Source organism: Mustelus asterias, unplaced genomic scaffold (genome assembly GCF_964213995.1).
Source record: "Mustelus asterias unplaced genomic scaffold, sMusAst1.hap1.1 HAP1_SCAFFOLD_327, whole genome shotgun sequence".
Lineage (NCBI taxonomy): Eukaryota > Metazoa > Chordata > Chondrichthyes > Carcharhiniformes > Triakidae > Mustelus > Mustelus asterias.
Genome location: NW_027590289.1, coordinates 1 through 5,840, shown reverse-complemented (window position 1 = coordinate 5,840; position 5,840 = coordinate 1). Strand labels below are relative to the sequence as shown.

Sequence of the window (5,840 nt, the reverse complement as noted above, 5' to 3'; positions counted from 1 at the left end):
GAACAGCCCCTTCGGCCCTCCAAGCCTGCGCCGCTTATGTGCCCACTAGACCATTCTTTTGACGTTCTAGATAAGTCTTAAACGATTCCAGCGTGTCCGCCTCATCATCATCGTAAACCTTTTCTGTACTCCCTTCAAAGCCTCCAGTTCTCTCTGTTAGTTTGGACACCAGAATTGGAGAACAGTTTTCCAAATGTGGCCTCACCAACATTTTATATAACTGGAACATAATTTTCCACCTTTCATACTCAATGTCCAAGCCGATGAAGGCAAGCATGCCAGATGCTTTCGTCACCACCTTTTCCACATTTGCTGCCACTTTTAAGGATCTGTGGACCTGTACTCCCAGATCTCACTGTGTGTCTATGCTCCTGGATCTAGTTCTGGGAAATGAGCCCGCTCAGGTCGTCAAAGTTTCGGTGGGGGAACATGTGGCAAATAGTGACCACAACTCTGTTAACTTTAGGACAGTAATGGACAAGGACTAGTGTTGTCCTCAGGGTAGGGTGCTAAATTGGGGGAAGGCTAACCGGATAGCCGGATTAGGCAGGAATTGGTGGCCGTTGATTGGGAGAGGCTGTTCGGGGATAAGTCCACGTCTGGCATGTGGGAGGCTTTTAAGGAACAGTTGATAAGGCTGCAGGACAGGCATGTGCCTGTAAAAAGGAAGGATAGGAAAGGCAAGATTCGAGAGCGAGATTCGATAACCAGGGAAATTGAGGATCTGATCAAAAAGAAAAGAGAGGCGTATGTTAGGTCCAGGCAACTGAAAACAGATGGAGCTCTGGAGGAATACAGAGAGAGTAGAAAAGAACTCAAACGGGGAGTTAGAAGGACAAAAAGAGGTCACGAAATGTTCTTGGCAGACAGGATGAAGGAGAACCCTAAGGCATTTTATTCATATGTTAGGAACAAAAGAGTTGTCAGGGAAAAAGTCGGACCTCTCAGGGACAAAGGAGGGGAATTATGCTCAGAACCCAAGGGAATAGGGGAGATCCTAAATAAATACTTTGCATCGGTATTCACAAAGGAGAGGGACTTGTTGACTGGGAGTGTCTCAGAGGGAGGTGTTGACCCATTAGAGAGAATCTCCATTACAAGATTAGTGGGCGGCACGGTAGCACAGTGGTTAGCACTGCTGCTTCACAGCTCCAGGGTCCTGGGTTCGATTCCCGGCTCGGGTCACTGTCTGTGTGGAGTTTGCACATTCTCCTCGTGTCTGCGTGGGTTTCCTCCGGGTGCTCCGGTTTCCTCCCACAGTCCAAAGATGTGCGGGTTAGGTTGATTGGCCAGGTTAAAAATTGCCTCTTAGAGTCCTGGGATGTGTAGGTTAGTGGGATTAGCGGGTAAATATGTAGTGATAAGGGGGTAGGGCCTGGGTGGGATTGTGGTCGGTGCAGACTCGATGGGCCGAATGGCCTCCTTCTGCACTGTAGGGTTTCTATGTTTCAAGGGAGGAAGTGTTAGGTTTTTTAGGTAACATTAAAACTGACAAATCCCCAGGGCCTGATGGCATCTATCCTAGACTGCTCAGGGAGACAAGAGATGTAATTGCTGGGCCTCTGACGGAAATCTTTGTCTCTTCATTGGACACAGGTGAGATCCCTGAGGATTGGAGGATAGCGAATGTGGTACCGTTATTTAAGAAGGGTAGCAGAGATCACCGGGTAATTATAGGCCAGTGAGCTTGACGTCCGTGGTAGGGAAGTTGTTGGAGAGGATTCTTAGAGACAAGATGTATGTGCATTTAGAACAGAACAATCTCATTAGTGACAGACAGCATGCTTTTGTAAGAGGGAGGTCATGCCGTACAAATTTGGTGGAGTTTTTTGAGGAAGTCACAGTCTCTGTGGCGCAATCGGTCAGCGCGTTCGGCTGTTAACCGAAAGGTTGGTGGTTCGAGACCACCCAGGGACGGAATTTTATGATTTCCTCACCATCCGCATTCATAGGTAAACAGTTGTTGGGTTGGCAATGGATCCGTGAGCGTCAATAAAAAATAGCTCTCAATTGTTACCGGCTGTACTGCTATCTGGTATTATCAACATTACTTAATGACGATTGACTTCAAACATGTTATATACAACATTATATACATGCTTCCATTATGGGCGGCACGGTAGCACAGTGGTTAGCACTGCTGCTTCACAGCTCCAGGGTCCCGGGTTCGATTCCCGGCTCGGGTCACTGTCTGTGTGGAGTTCGCACATTTTCCCCGTGTCTGCGTGGGTTTCCTCCGGGTGCTCCGGTTTCCTCCCACAATCCAAAGATGTGCGGGTTAGGTTGATTGGCCAGGTTAAAAATTGCCCCTTAGAATCCTAAAATGCGTAGGTTAGAGGAATTAGCGGGTAAATATGTGGGGGTAGGGCCTCGGTGGGATTGTGGTCGGTGCAGACTTGATGGGCCGAATGGCCTCCTTCTGCACTGTAGGGTTTCTATGATTCGATTCTATCTATGAAGTGACAAAAACGGTTGACAAAGGAAGGGCCGTGGATGTCGTCTATATGGATTTCAGTAAGGCATTTGACAAAGTCCCTCATGGCAGGTTGGTTAAGAAGGTTAAGGCTCATGGGATACAAGGACAGGTGGCTAGATGGGTAGAAAACTGGCTTGGCCACAGGAGACTGAAGGGTATTTTTCCGGCTGGAGGTCTGTGACCAGTGGTGTTCACAGTAAGAAGTCTCACAACACCAGGTTAAAGTCCAACAGGTTTATTTGGTAGCAAATACCATAAGCTTTCGGAGCACTGCTCCTTCGTCAGATGGAGTGGATATCTGCTCTCAAACAGTGCACAGACACAGAAATCAAGTTACAGAATACTAATTAGAATGCGAAACTCTCCAGCCAGCCAGGTCTTAAAGGTACAGACAATGTGGGTGGAGGGAGCATTCAACACAGGTTAAAGAGATGTGTATTGTCTCCAGACAGAACAGCGAGTGAGATTCTGCAAGATCAGGGGGAAAGCTGTGGGGGTTACTGATAATGTGACATAAATCCAACATCCCAGTCCAAAGATGTGCGGGTTAGGTTGATTGGCCATGCTAAAATTGCCCCTTAGTGTCCTGAGATGTGTAGATTAGTGGGTAAAATATGTAGGGATATGGGGGTAGGGCCTGGGTGGGATTGTGGTCGGTGCAGACTTGATGGGCCGAATGGCCTCTTTCTGTACTGTAGGGTTTCTATGATTTCTATGATTTCTATGATCCCGGTTTAGGCCGTCCTCATGTGTGCGGAAATTCCCCGGAGCGGAGAAGCTACGGCATCTCCTCCGGAGCCTTCAACATGTCATTGATGAAGACGAACATCTCGCCAAGGCCATCCCCACACCCCCACTTCTTGCCTTCAAACAACCACGCAACCTCAAACAGACCATTGTCCGCAGCAAACTACCCAGCCTTCAGGAGAACAGTGACCACGACACCACACAACCCTGCCACAGCAACCTCTGCAAGACGTGTCGGATCATCGACACGGATGCCATCATCTCACGTGAGAGCACCATCTACCAGGTACACGGTACCTACTCTTGCAACTCGGCCAACGTTGTCTACCTGATACGCTGCAGGAAAGGATGTCCCGAGGCATGGGACATTGGGGAAACTATGCAGACGCTACGACAACGGATGAATGAACACCGCTCGACAATCATCAGGCAAGACTGTTCTCTTCCTGTGGGGGAGCACTTCAGCAGTCACGGGCATTCAGCCTTGGATCTTCAGGTAAGCGTTCTCCAAGGCGGCCTTCACGACACACGACAGCGCAGAGTCGCTGAGCAGAAACTGATAGCCAAGTTCCGCACACATGAGGACGGCCTAAACCGGGATGTTGGATTTATGTCACATTATCAGTAACCCCCACAGCTTTCCCCCTGATCTTGCAGAATCTCACTCGCTGTTCTGTCTGGAGACAATACACATCTCTTTAACCTGTGTTGAATGCTCCCTCCACCCACATTGTCTGTACCTTTAAGACCTGGCTGGCTGGAGAGTTTCGCATTCTAATTAGTATTCTGTAACTTGATTTCTGTGTCTCTGTGCACTGTTTGAGAGCAGATATCCACTCCATCTGACGAAGGAGCAGTGCACCGAAAACTTATGGTATTTGCTACCAAATAAACCTGTTGGACTTTAACCTGGTGTTGTGAGACTTCTTGCTGTGCTTACCCCAGTCCAACGCCGGCATCTCCACATCATGACCAGTGGTGTTCCGCAGGGCTCTGTACTGGGACCTCTGCTATTTGTGATATATATAAATGATTTGGAAGAAGGTGTAACTGGTGTTGTCAGCAAGTTTGCAGATGACACGAAGATGGCTGGACTTGCGGATAGCGATGAACATTGTCGGACAATACAGCAGGATAGAGATAGGCTGGAAAATTGGGCGGAGAAATGGCAGATGGAATTTAATCCAGATAAATGCGAAGTGATGCATTTTGGAAGAACTAATGTAGGGGGGAGTTATACAATAAATGGCAGAGCCATCAAGAGTATAGAAACACAGAGGGACCGAGGTGTGCAAGTCCACAAAACCTTGAAGGTGGCAGCACAGGTGGAGAAGGTGGTGAAGAAGGCATATGGTATGCTTGCCTTTATAGGACGGGGTATAGAGTATAAAAGCTGGAGTCTGATGATGCAGCTTTATAGAACGCTGGTTAGCCCACATTTGGAGTACTGGAGTACACTCCCCCACCCCTCACTCCCCTGCCCCAGCCCCTCACTCCCCCGCCCCATCCCCTCACACCCCGGACCCAGCCCCTCACTCCCCCGCCCCAGACCCTCACTCCCCCGTCCCAGCCCCTCACTCCCCCGCCCCATCCCCTCACTCCTCCGCCCCAGCCCCTCACTCCCCCGCCCCCGAGCCCTCACTCCCGCACCCAGCCCCTCACGCTCCAGCCCCTCACTCCCCCGCCCCAGCCCCTCACTCCACCGCCCCAGCCCCTCACTCCCCCGCCCCAGCCCCTCACTCCCCCGCCCCAGACCCTCACTCCCCAGCCCCAGCCCCTCACTGCCCCGCCCCAGCCCCTCACTCCCCCGCCCCAGCCACTCACTCCCCCGGTCCCAGCCCCTTACTCCCCCGCCCCCGAGCCCTCACTCCCGCGCCCAGCCCCTCACGCCCCAGCCCCTCACTCCCCCGCCCCAGCCCCTCACTCCCGCGCCCCAGCCCCTCCCTCGCCAGCAACAGTCCCTCACTCCCCCGCCCCCTGCCTCTCACTCCCCCGCCCCCAGCCCCTCACTCCCCCGCCCCAGCCCCTCCCTCCCCCACCCCAGCCCCTCACTCCCCCGGCCCCAGACCCTCACTTCCAGGCCCCAGCCACTAACTCCCCCGCTCCAGCCCCTCACTCCCCCGCCCCAGCCCCTCACTCCCCCGGCCCCAGCCCCTCACTTCCCGGCCCCAGCCCCTCACTCCCCCGCCCCAGCCCCAGCCCCAGCCCCTCACTCCCCCGGCCCGCCCCAGCGCCAGCCCCCGCCCCAGCCCCAGCCCCTCACTTCCCAGCCCCTCACTCCTCCGCCCCGGCCCCTCACTCCCCCGCCCCAGCCCCTCACTCGCCCGCCCCAGCCCCTCACTCTCCCGGCCACAGCCCCTCACTCCCCCGGCCCCAGCCCCTCACTCCCCCGGCCCCAGCCCCTGACTCCCCCGCCCCAGCCCCTCACTCCCCCGCCCCAGCCCCTCACTCCCCCGGCCACAGCCCCTCACTCCCCCGGCCACAGCTCCTCACTCCCCCGCACCAGCCCCTCACTCCCCCGCCCCAGCTCCTCACTCCCCCGGCCACAGCCCCTCACTCCCCCGGCCCCAGCACCGGACTCCCCCGCCCCAGCCCCTCACTCCCCCGCCCCAGCCCC

The 5,840-nt window shown here is 54.2% G+C and overlaps 1 non-coding gene across 1 annotated transcript; it reads left to right on the top strand.

The window, feature by feature from the left end:
• The first annotated feature begins 1,843 nt into the window (after window positions 1-1,843).
• trnan-guu (transfer RNA asparagine (anticodon GUU)) lies at window positions 1,844-1,917 on the top strand. The gene has a single exon. It is a non-coding gene; the product is annotated as a tRNA-Asn (tRNA).
• The last annotated feature ends 3,923 nt before the right edge of the window (window positions 1,918-5,840 follow it).